This window comes from Brachyhypopomus gauderio, chromosome 17 (genome assembly GCF_052324685.1).
Source record: "Brachyhypopomus gauderio isolate BG-103 chromosome 17, BGAUD_0.2, whole genome shotgun sequence".
NCBI lineage: Eukaryota > Metazoa > Chordata > Actinopteri > Gymnotiformes > Hypopomidae > Brachyhypopomus > Brachyhypopomus gauderio.
In genome coordinates, this window is record NC_135227.1 from 3,267,261 (window position 1) to 3,283,959 (window position 16,699).

Sequence of the window (16,699 nt, forward strand, 5' to 3'; positions counted from 1 at the left end):
CAACACGCACAGGACTGGAGTCAAGCAGGACCTTTCACATCACACAGGACTGGAGACAAGCGGGACCTTACACAACACAGAGGTCCGGACATGAGCGGGATCGTACACAACACACAGGCTGAATGTAGCAAACAGCCTCCTGTAATGACAACATTCACAGCACATCAATAGCAGCAGCAAAGTCCACTCAATCAGAAAGAACAGCACAGACCACACACCTGTATCCCAGAGAGAAAGAGAAGAGTTCTTTTCTTCACATCCACCCAACAATAATTAATACAGAGAACAAACACAAGCGCAGGTAAGAGAAAGAAAACAGAAATCACCATAACCGCTTCCCCCTCTGAAGGCTTCAACCCCTCATCCTCCGAAGAGCAACACGGTGGCCCTGATCTCAGTTGATTTGAATAGAAATGCTTGCTGTCTCAGTGACAGGCTCCTAGACTTCTTGACTGACTCACACACACCCACACTCCACCCACACCTATCTAAACAACCATCCACCCTAAACAACCCCCCTAAACACACCCCCACCCCACCCTTTACACACACAAGCTTCCTTTAAGCTGCGAGGCCGGGCAGCTCTCAAAATGCTTCTCCACAACACCACTGCACAGGGGGAAAATGTGAGGAGATCCCCCTCCTTGTTTGAGTCACTGCTCTTTGGCTTATTTAGTTGTGGCAACTCTATAAAAAAAAAGGCCGTTGACATGTTTTTCCCTGTTTCTCTTTCCTTTGGTCAGAATGGAGGACATGGCTGCACACCACGTAGTCGCTCCATCAGCTACGCCCATAGTAACCTGTCTGGACCCACAGAACCAGACAGACCCACCCTATGAAAAGCACAAGCGGAGAGAGAAAGACAGGAGGGAAAGAAGTTAAGGGGGTCTATAAATCTATAGTAAATAGGGCTTATGGAGTGAAATTATATTATGAATGATAAGAAATATGATTATAATAGAAAAGGGCCATGGTTGCGTGACCTCTTTAAATGCTTTGGATCCGGTTGAGAGGTAGGGGCGGGAGAGGAGGCAAAAGCTGTGAGAACCACAGCAGAAGAGATAAAAGGAGGAACGTGAGCATGGCAGAACGTCCTGAAGCTTCCTCCTGACTTCACACGCCCTGAAGCTTCCTTTGCTCCTTAGCAGGACATTACTGTTAGGAGCCCAAAGCTAAGGAATCATCACAAAGTTAACAAGTGAAGGTAACACACAGTCCAAAAAAAAACCCACCACATCTAAACCCTGTTCATAGGTGGCATGATCACACAGTGTTTGTAGACAGGATTACACAGGGAGTCTTAGCAGTGTCCCAAACACAGGCACAGTACAAGGATCAGCGACAATTATGTATTTATTTCAAGACTCTGTACTGTAATGGGGAATGAATGACAAAGAAGTTCAATAAAATTACATGTTGCTAGAAAGTTCCATTTTGCATTTCAACCGCACTGTTCGTGTTACTACCCACCCATTGATTCTAAGTGGATTGATCAGGTATTAAGTGATTGAATTTGGAGCTCTGTGGCTGCCTTAACAATGCAGGATACCACAGTGCACAGTGACTAAGAGGATCATGGCCTCAATGGGCCCTGATTAAGAAGCATTGTAAGGATGGAGCTGGTGGCTTTAAAATGTGAATGGATTTAGTGGGATTAGCGGGATGTGTGTGGGGGGGGGGGGGGGGGGGGGGGGTGTTGACGTCACACACATTCACCGAAGGCAGAAAGCCTAGCACACAGAGGCCATTACCCTCAGGACCCAATTACTCTACAAAGTATCTATTACACCCAGTAGATGTGATTAATAGTCAATTACCAGCACCACTTGTGTCTTTTGATAGATCATTCAATTCTCTAAAGATAAATACGAACCTAGCTGTCATTTTTGCCAAGGAACTAAATCAATGAACTTTTAATTTCACATTTAATTTCATAGTAAAGGCTGCAGTTTGCTAATAGAAAGAGGAGTTCATCATGATGGGGTCACAAACCAACAAAAGATGAACACTCAGACACACTGATAACCTCACGTGACCCGTGTGACTTCCCACCTCAGGAAAGAGTTTCCAACCAAACGTGAAGGGTCAGTGGTCTACACAAACATGAACCGTGTGATGCCTGCTACGCCCAGCACAAAGCATTACAGACATTTTCAATTCCTCCCTGTTGTTGGGATTTTGATGGCAAGTGCCATAACCACAAAACTTGTGTCATTTTGCAGACACTAATTTGGCTTGCCAACTTCAGCATTTTGTCTTTAGAAATAAACAAACAGATAAACAAAAATATGATGAGTCATCATCATCATCATCACACAGCAGGGGATGTACCTAGTTTTAAGCCTAAGGTTTGAGTTGAAAACTCTTCTGTAATGAATCGTCAGTGAACTGTACTACTGTAAGCAGCTCCAAAAGACGGCCGCTTGGGTCTGTCCTTTCACAAATTAATTCTAGAGGCAGACAAAAGAGGAGACTGTTGGAATCCAGTCACAACAGGATATAGGGTCAGAGGTCACCATCACTTGGGCACCCCCACCCCACCTCCCTTAACTGCCCGAACTCTCCCACCTGTCAGAGAACAGTGTCTCAGTGAGATTTATGTCCATGCTGATTTATGGCTCTGACCTCAACTACAGTCTTTTCAGGTCCCAAATGGCAGATAAAGAGAGTTCCCACTTATGAAGAAAGCAACCCAGAAGATCAAACTTGCATATAAACATGAGCGAGTACAACGTGTGCAATTTCCTTGACAGTTTCATGGTGTAGCCATGAGGAATGAAATGATGGCTGTGAGGTTAATGTGCAGGATGTCAGTTGTTATTCCAGTACACACTTCTACTGAGTGGGACCACTGCCCTTTAAAACCCAGTGTCTTCAGTCGTTTTATATAATTGACCATGAACATAAGGGGTCTAGGGGTTAAAGGACTGTGATCACTATAAGGTTTATTCAATAGAAATTTTAATTGTAACCAACATTCTGTGCTTTTGGGGAAAACCACAAAAATCAACCACACTGTTAATGTTTAATAACTCAGAGTGCATCAGGTCTTCCCTGGTTTTCCAACAAAACAAACTCCTTCCCCACTGACCCCAACGTGATGTGCTTCTAACCTGCTCCTGTCAGTTCTCTTGTCAGACTGTAGAGTTCCAAAGCCCACGAGAGCTGGCAGAGAACCTTGTAGATGGACAGAGAAGCTTCGCCAGCTCAGCCGATCCCCTCGTCAGAAGCCTCTTTAGAAAAGCAAAGGGGCCCGGCGTCACCGTCACTCCCCTGAGCAACCCACTCTCCCCACTGATGGAGATATTCTAGTCACCAGTGACGTCCGGAAGTTGTAAGCATCACTTCATGTCTTGTTAAGCAAGGAACGGTTTTTAGCCTCTGGAGTGTGCCACCTTTCGTTTAAGATGGGGTTTTTATCCAAAGTGTGTGTGTGTTATCTGTGGCAGCACGATTGTGCTTTCACTGAGAGTTAAAGGTACGTCGGTCACTGCAGCTTTAAAGGTGAGTATGTGGGCATGTTATGGTCTCCACCATTAATGTATTCCATACGTAGTATCTGTCCAACGCGGGCCTTGTGTCTCGGGTTGAGGAAATTCTGTGTGCGTGTTTTCTGGGAGCTGACGACAGCCGGTGCAGACGATTCAGATAAAGACTCATTGTGCCTCTCATCTCCTTCTTTGCTTAATGTAAATTTCCACAACATTCTATTTTATTGTGGTTGTAAACCGTACGCGCAGATAGCAGACCATGTCCTCGGTCCAGCTGTAACGCGGCCCAAGCCGCACATGGAGGCCTAAACTAGATTATCTAGTCGTAAATCGAATAAGCTTGGCTCAACCCGTCCCACTTCTGCTGCAGACAAATCTGTCACCTCACAATGTGCTAGTGCCAAGATTAATAAAATCAACTCTGGGTTTGTTACCGGAAAGCTCTGTCCTGCACACAAGGGGCTGGAGGAGGGGGCACAAGCCTCATCCATCAGAGAAATTGACCAGTGGTTAACAATGTGGCCACACTACGCTAGTCGCCAGAGGTTAGACCAATCAAAAGCGGCACTCACAACCAAGACAGATTGCATTTGCACGCGCAGCACGCAAACACCCACATGGACACAATGGGATGCACACAGACACAGAACGATCGATTTTTCATACAACTAAGAAGATGTTTCTTGATGTTTCATGGTTCTTGTGGTCTGACTCCTATAGAGGCGACCACTCCGTTTATGTAGGACTCAAGGAAAGAAGCCAATCACTTATGTTAACTTATGTTACTCCTAAACTAGTTTTATATTTAACCTTTTACCTGATTTGTATCTTCTGTACAGCACTTTGGCATGGCCGTAGCTGTTTTTAAAGTGCTATATAAATAACGTTGAGTTAAAGTCCAGATTTGAGTCCCTCCATAAAAAAATTAATAAATAAATAAATAAATAAAGCAGAAATCAATCAAAGGTTATGTATAAAGGTTATGTCTGAAAAGAACCACTACAGTTTAAATTAAGAGGAAGCCTAAATGAGTTGTTGATCAGTCGTGTAATAGTGGGGAAGACCACACCACGACTACATAGGTCAACACCTCAGATCAAGCCAGACGGCACGTGAGACGTCGGGCCGTGAGACGTCGGGCCGTGAGACGTCGGGCCGTGAGACGCCAGCCTGTGTTCCAAGAACGAATCCCTTGACTTTAGTGGAAATGAGCTCTGTGCATTTTTAAAGGCTCACCTAGACCTTCTATAAGAGTGGCCAGTAAATTTGCGATCCTACATGAAACGCGGTCCTTTTGTAAAGTTCCTCCTTTCTGAAAACAGGCGTTAAATCGGAACGAATGCTTGTGCTAGTTCAGACCCATCAAAGCTCGGTTTAGACATCCTAGTGTGATACGAGTCTTTAGGAACAAATGCGTAAACGCACCAGCACACGCTGCCTGCTGTAAACACAACTTAATGACCTCCACCCCAAAAGGTCAGGCGTTACTCTAATGATGCACAGGAAATACAGCCAGCTAGCCAAACATTTATTATTTAATTATTTACCTTTTAATCTCAGCTAACAGACTTTAATAAAGCAATAATGATCTACTGCAATGTTATCTTTGCTCTATTAGTGAGCAGCAATACACCGGAAGCTCAACTTAAACTCCAGACCAGTGGAGCTTATCTGAAACCAGAACACCACCACCGGGAAAAACAGGAATCCTCCTCATTCCGTCTGGTCAGTCGTCTGAATACATTTAAGGCAAGCAGCGAGCCAACAGCATATGGGCGAAATACCGCTGACAGCTCACTTTTCCCATGTGCAAGGTTACCCTGACAAAGCTCTCAACACTAACATGTGCACGAGGGTTCACCCACCTCCCCACACGGACATGCATACCAGCGGGACTCTCAGGTGAATATGCAGGACCAAGCTCTTCATTACACACGTTTCACGTGTCCGAGCTAAACCAGAATACTAATTCTTAGAACACCTTTCACCTTTAAATACTGACAACACTCCATGAAAGTATTTAAAAGCTCATTTGACACCATATGTTGCGGTGCCCTGATCTTCCCAGGTAGCCAGGTAACGTGGCCGGCCATACCCGGAGGAGTGCACGTGGCCACACTCCAGCAGATGGTTGCAAAGGAACTCTGGTACCACCACTCTAGCACACAATGGAGTACACCCCCCTTACCCAAGTAAATGTAAATTAAGTCCTGGTTTGCTCGGTGAAAGAAATGTGGGTTTGAAGGCTGATGTAGTGTAGAGAAAAGAGAGCAAAACTAGAAATAGAACGTTATGTAGTTATAATGTGAAAATGTCATTAACGTAGGTGCATCAATGAACCTTATATCAGAATTACACATGCTCATAAATGCTTGGGAGTATTTGGCGTAGCGTAGGATACACCTCATAAAGAATTACGAGTTCTTATATGACACAGGCCTGAGAGATATGAAGCTGCACTACATGTTAAGTGGTTTTATAGCCATGACGGGAGTACAGTGGCTTTCAAGCCAGTGGTATGGAGGGGAGCACTGAATCCAAGTTCCAAACATGCTGAGGTAAAAATACAGGAGTTCCTCTTCAGCACATTTAAAGCCTCACCAGAGATCACGCTAGGTTGCTAAAAACGTCGCGAACCGGATCCCTAGAGGGAGCGAGCCGCGGCAGAAAAATTAAAAGTCAAAGGTTAAAGTTCGTGGAGTTAAAAATGAAGGTGAGAAGTTCCGAGACGATCACAGAGTGCTGTTCAACTCCTTGAGCTTCCCCGAGTAGCTCTGGTCCCACACAACAGGCGCTCCTTCAGCACGGCGCATTCATGGTGCACCTTGAGCAGAAGCACTGGGGCCGCGGCGTACGAGGAGAAGCGTGAGCCAGTGGAGCAGATGCTCGGGGTCGGGGGGGGTCGCGGCCGGTCGGGTTCTTCTTACAGCAAAGAGAAGGTTTTATCCTCTCTGTGTCTCAGTTCTTCATACAATAGAACAGGGCAGAGAGCTGGAGTGAGAGCGAGAGCACGAGAGAGAGAGAGAAAGAGAGAGAAAAAGACAGAAAGACGCTCTCTATTTCACCCTGGAGGCAGGGTTTAAACAAAACGAGCTCTGTTTTGACCTCGATCCAACCAGAAGCGTTGAGCGCAGGTTTCAGCAGCTCAATGGGAACGTGGCCACATCCAGTTCGGATCTCGGGGATGGGGGAGAAGCGTCTTTGTGATACGGCTCTCATGAAGTGGATTCAGCCCAGAGAGGCTCTCTGGCCCCTGAACACAGACAGGAGCCGGAGCGTTGGAACCAGACGCGGGCGGTCCTATACCACGCTGCGCCACGCGCCAGCTCAAACCGTCGGACACGCCGTCTGAAGGAGCCAGTCACCGAGCTGCAGGCCTCCTTCCAACAATAATAACAGGGAAGAAGAATAGGAAAGAAATACTTTAACAATACAGCCGGAGATCCAAGGAAAAGTAAACACTCCCAAAAGGCGCACGCACGTAAACAAGGCCTAATTACGTTTTTTTTGGTGTGCTTTCCGACCACAGATGTGTGTGCCACTAACACAAAGTACCGTTGCTGGCCAAACAGCAGGGCTTCTGGACGCAGCGTGCATGCGAGTTCGGTGTAACGGTCCCCGCGGTGGAATCGAATTAAACGTGCTGGCGTGTTCGGTGCACGAGGGCGCGTTTAACGTGCATGTGCCGTGCGACCGTCCTACAGAACGTGGAACCGAGAAGGAGGCGGGGCTCAGCGGCCAGCGCACACGCTGCAGGTGGTGGGGGGAGGGGAGGACGCCGGGGGCAACGGAGCTCGTTAAACCTCGTTAAACCTGGCCAGAGGCAGGAGGGGAGCTCCAGCAGCAATTAGAAAAGCAGACAAACCTGCATGCTCCCCCCCACCGAGCTCACCCAGCACCTCAGACAACATGCCGTATCTGGAGACGCTTCGGCTCTGAATAGATGATTACAGAAACCACGAGAAAGGAAAAAACCATGAGAAAGGGATTTACCCAGCCCCAAGTAGGATTAGGATTACAGAAATTAACATAATGGGGCGAACTAATAAACCTGGTCATACAAGTTCTACCCAAAGATCAAGGTAGAGCGACACAGACGAAACGATGTGACTCAACGTTCCCTGTGAGAAAACATCACACACACACACACACTCTGAACTTAGCCACAACAAAATATCGTTTTGAAACAGAAATAACAGTGGCTTTAATGGAGTGTTCTCGAGATTTCCTTGAAGACATGATGGTATAAAATCTGTCACAACTAAGCATTTTACACCAATGGGTCGCACCAATAACGTGCTGCAAAGCAAATCAGCGTCAAAGCATGCGACTACTAAGCAGTGTTTGGGTACACCAGAAGCATTCATACGGACTCTGTCTGTCTGCTGATAAATGTCTTGTCAAGTGGTGGGGAAAATATTCTCCCCCGAAACAATACGTCTAATGTCTATTAAGAGACAAACTGGATGATTCAAATGGGTGACTCATTAACATAACATGACCAAGAATGTCTGAGCAATGAAGTGGAACAAGACAGTTACAAGCAGTTAAACTTGTTGCAATTATACCTTTCAATAGCGCAGTTGTAGTGTTGCTCACACCAACGCTAAAGTTCTTCAGAAGAGCTAAACGCCTCCAAACATGTTCAGCATAATGAACTAGCGCTACAAATAGCAGCATACACATAATTTGTGCTAACAAGCTCTGGAGTTTCCTCAGTGTCTGCGACACGTGCACTGCTCCGAGACCCTGATAACATTCCCCAATCTGATCATTTCCACCTTTTTCATGTAGATGTTTCTGCTGCATTGTTAACTAAAATAACTGCAAAGAATTTAGTTAATGCACTTCATGAAACACTACAAACTGCAAAAGCTATCTGCACTTGTCAAAATGTGTCAGATTTAAAGTGGATACAATACTTGGAAGAGAAGTTAATACGTAACACGTAATAGTACGTACTTCAGACAAAATATATTAAAATCCCCCCACCCCAAAATATGTGGTCCTATGCACCTACAGTATGCAATCCAGTAGAAGTCCAACAAAAGGTCTTTTTAGAGTGAAGCATGCAGGGATAGCAATGACCCGTGGCCACTAATCCTTCGGGGGGCATATACCCACGGCCAGAGCATCGCCTGAGGCTTTACATCAGCAGCTAGAAAAGGCAAGTGTAGTATGGGCCAGTTCCACAGAAAACACCACTCGACCAATGGCATCGCTTGAAACATGTCTCTCTCGGGCATGCAGTCAACGCCATCGATGCCCACGCAGAGACGGATTAGTAGAAAACTTCTCAAACGGCACGGGTGTCGGTTTTCAGGAACACCTAATCACAACGTGCAGCCTCACTGTTGAGAGTGTCTGCTGGTCATTTGTCTTATTTTAGAGCGATCGGAGTGAAAACAGACATGAAACAGGAGGTTCTGATATTCAGCAGTACACAAAAAGCCAGCGGCCATCTTGGATCCACTGACTTACCCTATAGCCTCCTTGAGTGTGTACATAAGTACATAATGCTGACCAATGAGAAAGCAGACGTGTTCACAGGAACAGGCCGGCATGCAATAGCAGCACTGTGAAACACACCGTGAAGTGAAACACAAGGTCAGAACAACAAGACGGTGAACAAACTTTCCTGGCTAGAATTCTTAGACACTGCATTTCATTCTTGGTCACAGGACTTTAGTAGTCAGATCAGAGAATTAAGTATATTTTTAGCCTAACAAATATTTTGCATAAATTGCAGAAATAGTTTTTTCATTACCTAATCCCGCAGACTTTAATTCATGTAGCCTACATGTGCAGTGACACCTGGATCATGTTTGACACATAAAAGATTTAAAAATCTCTTCATTCACAGAAGATCTGACATCCATCCACAGCTTAAGACATTTAACTCCAAAATCTTTTTACATCTGAGAAGCTTAGAGTACAGCAAATATGAAGATAAGTTTAAATAAATAAATAAATGGGTCTGCATCAATGGGTCCCCAGATCATTTCCAGGGAGATGGAAAAAGTAGCTAGCACACATTCCATGCAAGAATGATTTTTCAAGATCATTCAAACCTGGAAAGTACATAACAATGATAAATCAGACATGTGGGTGGTGTAACAATAACATGTTTCCAAAGGCAGATCTTCCTAAAGCAAGCCAGGTGTTGCATCTAAACCACGTCATACCTTGGCACTCTAAATTCAGCCTGATAAAACCTTCTTAAGAGAAGAAATCTGGATGACATCCATGTGTAGTATCACAACTGTACAGAGGAGCAGGCACTTGAGGTGATGAGCTGATATTGTGCCCAATATCCTGTGACCTTTTTTATAGACCACAGGGCCTGTGGGAGCAGGCAGAGCTACGTGCAGAGGGAGAGTCTGAAACAGCTCCCATAACCTCCTATACTGAACATGAGTTAAACACACTTCTGTGGACCCAAAAGAATCTCCATTCTGAACGGAGACCTACCACTGTAAGACTAATTAGGAAACAAACCTGCAACTTCACATAGCAATAAGAGGTCAGATAAAGAGAACCGGTTGTTTCAGTAAACAAATATTATCACTAGTGTGTATATCATATATTTACTGATCAATTCAAAAACATATGCTGGTTGAACTAATAGCTGACCGATTAACACAGTTAATTTCCTTGTATGACTGAAGAATATTTTTTTCCAAATAGCCAAATGATCCATGTGTTTTTATTGTTCTCAACATCACCAACTTTAAATCTGCCCAACAAACACACAATGCAAACGTGAACGCATTACCAAACACCTAAGAGGAAGAGCGGCACTCATTCCTCCCAACATCTATCTTCCTGAAACAAAAAGCCCCCAAGAAGACAGAGTCCTCGAGAAGTGCCCATTCTGTTTTTGTGTCTTCTGTCCCAGCTGTGTTTGCACTCCTGATTAGCAAGATGGAGACCGTCTGTCGCTGCCCGGTGACGCTGGACCCAACCGGTCTAGAAGGTTTCAATTAGCGACTGGCCCAGACACGTTAGCCAGTGAGGATCCTTATCCAAGATGCCAGTTGGTGTACGTTACTCTAGGCCCAAAACACCAGGCTCTGCACACAAATCGTAGGTCTGTATCTGAAGGTAAACAACCCCTTGGTGCCCCGACCAAACTATATTTAGGTTTATGAATATCTGAGTGGAGACAGAGAGAGTGTTTGGGGGGGGACGGACATGGCTATGAGGTCTTCATGGTCCCATTCAAGGATAACATCTTATCTAAGCAGCATGGAGCCTCCCACTCATAGCATTAATGTAAATTTGCATGTACACAGTACCGATGTTTCTCTGTTATGAATGTTGAAAGTCAATGAGGAAAAAGCAGAACTCTGACCATGCTAAGAGGCAAATATCTCACCAACAATAACCCGTGTATTACCCTGAAGAGCAGCCAACTGTCCCTCACAAAGCAGGATGATGAACGGCACCCAATCACACACAGGTTGCCCGTGTCTGCATTAGCAGCAGCTCGAGGCGTGGAGTGCACACCACTCGTTGTGTTTAGCAGGGTTCCAAGCGTAAGGACGGCTGGATAATGAATGAGAGGTTTTGAATAGACGCAGAAGCACTTCAGCTGGAACACAACATACATAATTACAGGGCTGTGTGTGCATGGGCAGGAAAGCCGATGGAAAACTGGACCGGAGTGGGTCGGAAGGGGATTCTGAGCCACACAAGACCGAACGTGATATCGAGCTTACAAAAGAATGTTTGCCATGCCACTCATATACTACAAATGCCGTGTGGTGAGGTGGCTGGCCACGACCTCTCCTTATGTTTAGCACAACAGCCCTACTTTGACGGCTCGTTTCAAACATCAAATTATCAAAGATCTTGCTGATGTCAAATCTCCATTTACGTTCTGAAGCGCACCAGCCGAAGCTCAGGTGTGATGTCCAAAAACACAACTGAATTCAATTCGTGGCATTAATCTTAGAATGGGTTTCTTTTTCCTCACCATCTAAGGGGCTACGCCATGATCAGAAGTGAGCCAGATGCTTCCATCTGTTCGGCCGGGTGAGTCTCCTTTGAACGGGCAGTTAGCATGTAACACTGGTGCCTGTTCCACTGTATATAGTCATTCTAACATTTTCAACTACTGCGTGTCGGAATTTAGCAAATCGCTGGTCAAAGGTAAAAGGCAACGCAGACAAAACAATCTCAACCCTCCCGGCGTTGTGGCTGGACACGACGGGGGTGTTGAGCAGACGTGCGGTGGGGAGGTCTGGCTTTGTGCCGTCAGGAAGGGCAGGCCGAGAGAAACCTGCTCACAGCACTCGTTTGCTGGCTGCCTGGTTGCTGGACGGTGGTTCACAGTCCCTCCATGAAGCTTTCGACACCCATCTTGGCTCACCTGCTTTTAATAGCCACCTAGTTAAACACAGCCGTTCACGTGCCGAGAAGTGAGACTTCTGACGCTGCGCTACAACCAAATATAATCTTTACCACGGGAGCGATAAATATCACCGCCGTGGTCAAGACCTCCTGCTAAATACCACAACTCAAAAGACGAGTGTTACAGCACGACCTCCTATTTTAACTCACTAACTGAAATAAGAACTTAAAGAAAGGAACGGGCATAAAAGTTCAAAGAGCTGGAAACAGGGTAACGTGCCCACCACGTAGTGGGGGGGGGGTGTATCTGAGCTTCATTACTTTGTGTAAAGTCCTATACAGACATTAAAGTAATGCCCCGTCACTAATGATCCTTTATTGTGTGTGTGTGTGTGTGTGTGTGTGGGGGGGGGGGGGGGGGGGGGGGGGATAAAGTAAACCACTAAAATGGTAACTAACAGAACTAAAACTGTTGATGTCTAGACATTATAGCTTTTGGACAAATGCTTGACAGATCTAAACCATGTGAGTCAGCTATACAAACGTGACTTAGATTTGGTGATAAAATTCAAAGAAGGAAAAACAACACAGTCTGGGAAGCAATATCTGAATAAGCAAGAAAATGCTGAACCTACTGTCACATAGATAGATAGATACACACACACACACACAGGACTGTAATATTCCTTGTGGGAGAACATTCCTCACAGGAGAACATTTTTAAGAAATTAAGGTCTTTATCTCTCTCATGTCACTGAATTAAAGCCACCCAATAGCAACATTGCAGCCACAAATTTGCTCACAGTTCGTGAGAGAAAGAACAGCATTTACATAAATTGAAATACATCGTTTTACTTGCAAATATGAAGGTCAAAGCCCTCTTCTTTTGGCTTAAGACTGGTTATGGTAATTATACAATTAAATATCTGACAGAAGCAGCTTTTTTGTGAATTTATGTTGCAGCTCTAAGAATGTGAACACTATTCTGAACACGTGACCAAGCCGAAGTTTGCTGTCATTTACAAACAGGAACTTTCTAATTAATCATCAACCTTGCCGTTTTGTTACCATGACACAAACCCCAGTGCCAAATGGCATGTCTGGGCCATCCACCGGCAGCTTGTTTGTTCTGGCTTCTGACACACAACAGGCTTGCGTTGCCCCCCCCCCCCCCCCCCCCCTCCCATCATTATTCTTGAACCTGACACCGCACCCTACCCTTACACCCCACCCAAAAAACTAAAGGTTGTAGCTGTACATCAACAATATGGGCACTCAAGGGCCCACCATATGGACCGGTGTCGTGTTTGGATTGGTGCGTTTGATCACCCCAGGAGTGTTTTTGGTGAAGTCGTGGGTGAAGAGAGCACAAACACATTCAAAGAAACAGCAAAAGGTGCGTGGATCTTCTGAATAGAGACCAGACGGTCCACTAAACCGCCCTGTCCCTTTAAGAGTCCATCATTACTAGAGGACACCCAGGCTCCATATAATAAATAAGTTTAAGTGCCAAGGTAAAAATGACAAACCACTTTAAAACATCTAAGCAGTGATGGAATATAAAGTTAGCTCTAGTTTGGGTTCATGACCACTATGAGGAGTGTTTGTCCAACACGGCTGCGCTGCAAAGCTCTGCTGAAACGCCTCAGCAGCTGCGCCGAAAAGAAGAACTAGCAGTGAAAAGTCCGCAGAAAGGACGCAAATCGCACACAGAAGCTGCTTCATCTCCACAATCATCATCATCATCACTTCATCTCAAACACACCTCCTACACACACACACAGACACCAGTGCAATCGTAACTTTACTCACCGATTCTTAACCGGTTCAGTCACCACGCTGCTCGGGTCTCTACTTTAGCCTTTTGTTCCTGGGTTATGCTTTTTTTGTTTCGGAAACATTCAAGCTACATCCGATAACAACACCAGTTTTATTCCTAAAGTCGTGTGATTCCTATTTACGTTTCGCTGCAGGAAAAACGGAACTCACGCGCGACGTAAAACTGCACGCGCCTAACTGGGATTCCCTACCAGCAGTCCACGCCGCTTAGACACACCCTAAAATGATAGACAGCGCCGTCAGCCAATCAGAATAAAACGCAGCCGTACACCTTATTAGAAGGGGACGGCACAGAGGCCGGACAAGAACACGTGAAGAGGTGTGAACTGTAGAAGACAAAGATGTTTAACTTCAGGTCGACCAAAGATTTTAGATTTTTAAATAAGCGCATGAATTGTGTTGACATTTTGATCCCATTTGTTCCGTTTCCATACTTATAAATGAACTTGTAAATTTAAATGTAAAATTATTACCGTAAATTTCTGGTAATTGTAAAAAGTATTAAATAATTTAGTCCACTATAAACTACATAGTATCTTTTACGTCTTCCCAACCAAATGTTTCAGGTTATATGTGACAAATGTCAGGACAGCACTGACCAACTGGAAAAGGGGGCTACACTGTTAGTCAACCGTCCCTTTCCGGAAGATTACATTGTGTTAACGCTGTCAAATGGGCAAGGATAACTATGTACTTAATCATCCATGCGGCTAGCTGAACCCATTTTATTGTGTGACCAGTGTCTGTGTGTCCTGCTGTGGATTCTGCCCAGATGAGTGTACACGGCTTGTTTATTACCACGTAATAAAGCCCTGTGTATTAAACACACACCATGCCTGCCATTTTCCAACCCAATCCCTCACCATGCACTATCCATTATTCTAAACTCTCGTCCGTGTGCTATTTGATATTATACCAAATAAAACAGGGTTGTGATGCAGGGAAACAACGGTTCACATTTGCAACAGACCTGCATTACGAATGGCCTTGCAGCTCTGGTGTGTTTTAAGGACACGACTGCCGGCTCCCAAGGAGCCTGCTTGGTCTGTACCCAATTATGTGTAATTGACTTTGAATGACAACCTGTCGCCCCCCCTCCCTCCCCAAACAAAGCAGCCTGGCTGGAAGAGAGACAGGCATGTCCCAGACATGTTTATCTCACCGGAACACTGTTAGCTTGATCAGAGGCAGCGCTTTGGGGCTCAAAAGGAGCTCTGGGTCCTGATTAACAGTTGTGACAATTTTCCAATGAGAAAGCGCCCCACAGAAACAGACGTGCTAGCAGCTCGCCTGAGTTCAAGTCACTGCCCGTCTTGGTAGAGTTCATACATCACATTTAACAGGCTCTAACAGCCATGGAAATAAGGTCGTCATAGCAATTGTGTCACAGGCACAGTAAAGTGATTTTTTTTTTCTTCACACAGTACTCGCTGACTGGCTTTTATACAGCACAATTCAACCATTATCACCCTCCCCTGTTCCCATGGTAATGCTAATTGGCCACGGTAATTCACATTGGGCATAAAGCAGAAGTTACTGGGGAGAAGTTTTCTAGATTACTAGACTATGGGTGTGTGTGCTAGAAGAAGAGATTACCAGAAAATGGGTGTGTGTGTGTGTGTGTGTGTGTGTGTGTGTGTGTTAGAAGAAGAGATTACCAGAAAATGGGTGGGTGTGTGTGTCTGCTAGAAGAATAGATTATGAGAAGATGGGTTTGTGTGCTAGAAGTAGAGATTACGAGGACAAACTCTTCACATGTGGTGAAGTCTGAAGGCAACCACACTACCCAGGACTCAACCCAACAGAAAGGGGAGCTCTGACCACCAGCTAACCGGTACAGCGGTCGTATAACCTTCCTAAATGATTATCTCCATCACACCAGCCTCCACACTGGAGAGTGAAGGTCTCTGTCTCACAACAACTAACTTGAAAGGAAAAAGTTTATATCTCAGTTTCTCAAGATCCTGTTACTTCTGTTACAGTCTCTCCTCACTCTATTGCCGTGACGCCTTGTACTGCATTTTAATGGAAGTTAATTGTGTTAATAATGCAAATAGTTCTTTTGACATTAATACATTTTAGTCTCATTGGGCGTGTTTGATGAGAGGAAACACGTCTTTAATGGTTTTTAAGTGATGACTACCATGCTCCCAATGAACTGGCCAATGGAAAAATCAATGGGATTAATAGTGCCCTTACTGCTACCAAATCTGCAGGAAGGGTATTAATCGCACCACAGGCTACTTGGGCTTGGGGGGGCAATGATACATGGGTTCATCATGATATACGGGGCTAAATACGACTGTGGCACACATCCAGGGACACATACTCTCAGTGCAAGCAGTGCTAAAGCCCATAAAAACATGGCGCTAATTTACTGCGAGCATGAAAAAATGTGAGTGTTCAAACACAAGCAGAAGTCAAACATTACGTTGGATCAACTTAGAGTAACTGCTTGAAAATTAAGCATATCGTGACTGTTTGTCCTTATGGTTGTTCTTAAACGATCATTGTAACCGAGGCTCAGTTGACTCATATGTAACAGAGAAGGACATGCACAAGATATACGTACAAGAAAGTGGCTACTTTATGCAACCGTTGTATATTTTGTGAGACAGAGTATATTTTGGCTTTACCATAAAAAGCCTCTATTTACAATAATGTACAACCAAAAGGAAAATGATAATCTACTGTTTAACATTTAGTATAGTGGCCAGCAGGTTTAGGAGACTAATTACAGAATTCTGTTTGCAACATTTTCTACGCGCTTCTCTGTACAATTACATCCTTAATTTGGAAAAAGTGTTTAATAAGCACAAAACAGACTGATCTATCTGGCACTGGGTTATAGCCTTGCTTAATTAAACACACAGAGCCTCTGTACACCAGACTCAAGTCACCTGCATTCAGGCCATCCCCTGGGAGAGATTTTAAATCTGTATCTCCTCTAGTGGTTTAATGGGGTTTTGCAAAATGCACCACCAATAACTACCAACCTCACAGAGGAACACCGA

General features: G+C 44.9%; 1 protein-coding gene across 6 annotated transcripts in view; it reads right to left on the reverse strand.

The window, feature by feature from the left end:
* tiam2a (TIAM Rac1 associated GEF 2a) overlaps window positions 1-16,699 on the reverse strand; it is a 67,430-nt gene that overhangs the window by 40,342 nt on the left and 10,389 nt on the right. For 5 of the 6 annotated variants that reach the window (XM_076978924.1, XM_076978921.1, XM_076978923.1 and 2 more), the window contains exon 1: window positions 13,659-13,869. The exons of the other annotated variant lie outside the window; for it this stretch is intronic. The gene's annotated coding sequence lies outside the window, so the exon portion shown is untranslated. Of the gene's footprint in view, window positions 1-13,658; window positions 13,870-16,699 lie in introns of those variants that run through there. 6 annotated transcript variants of the gene reach the window in all.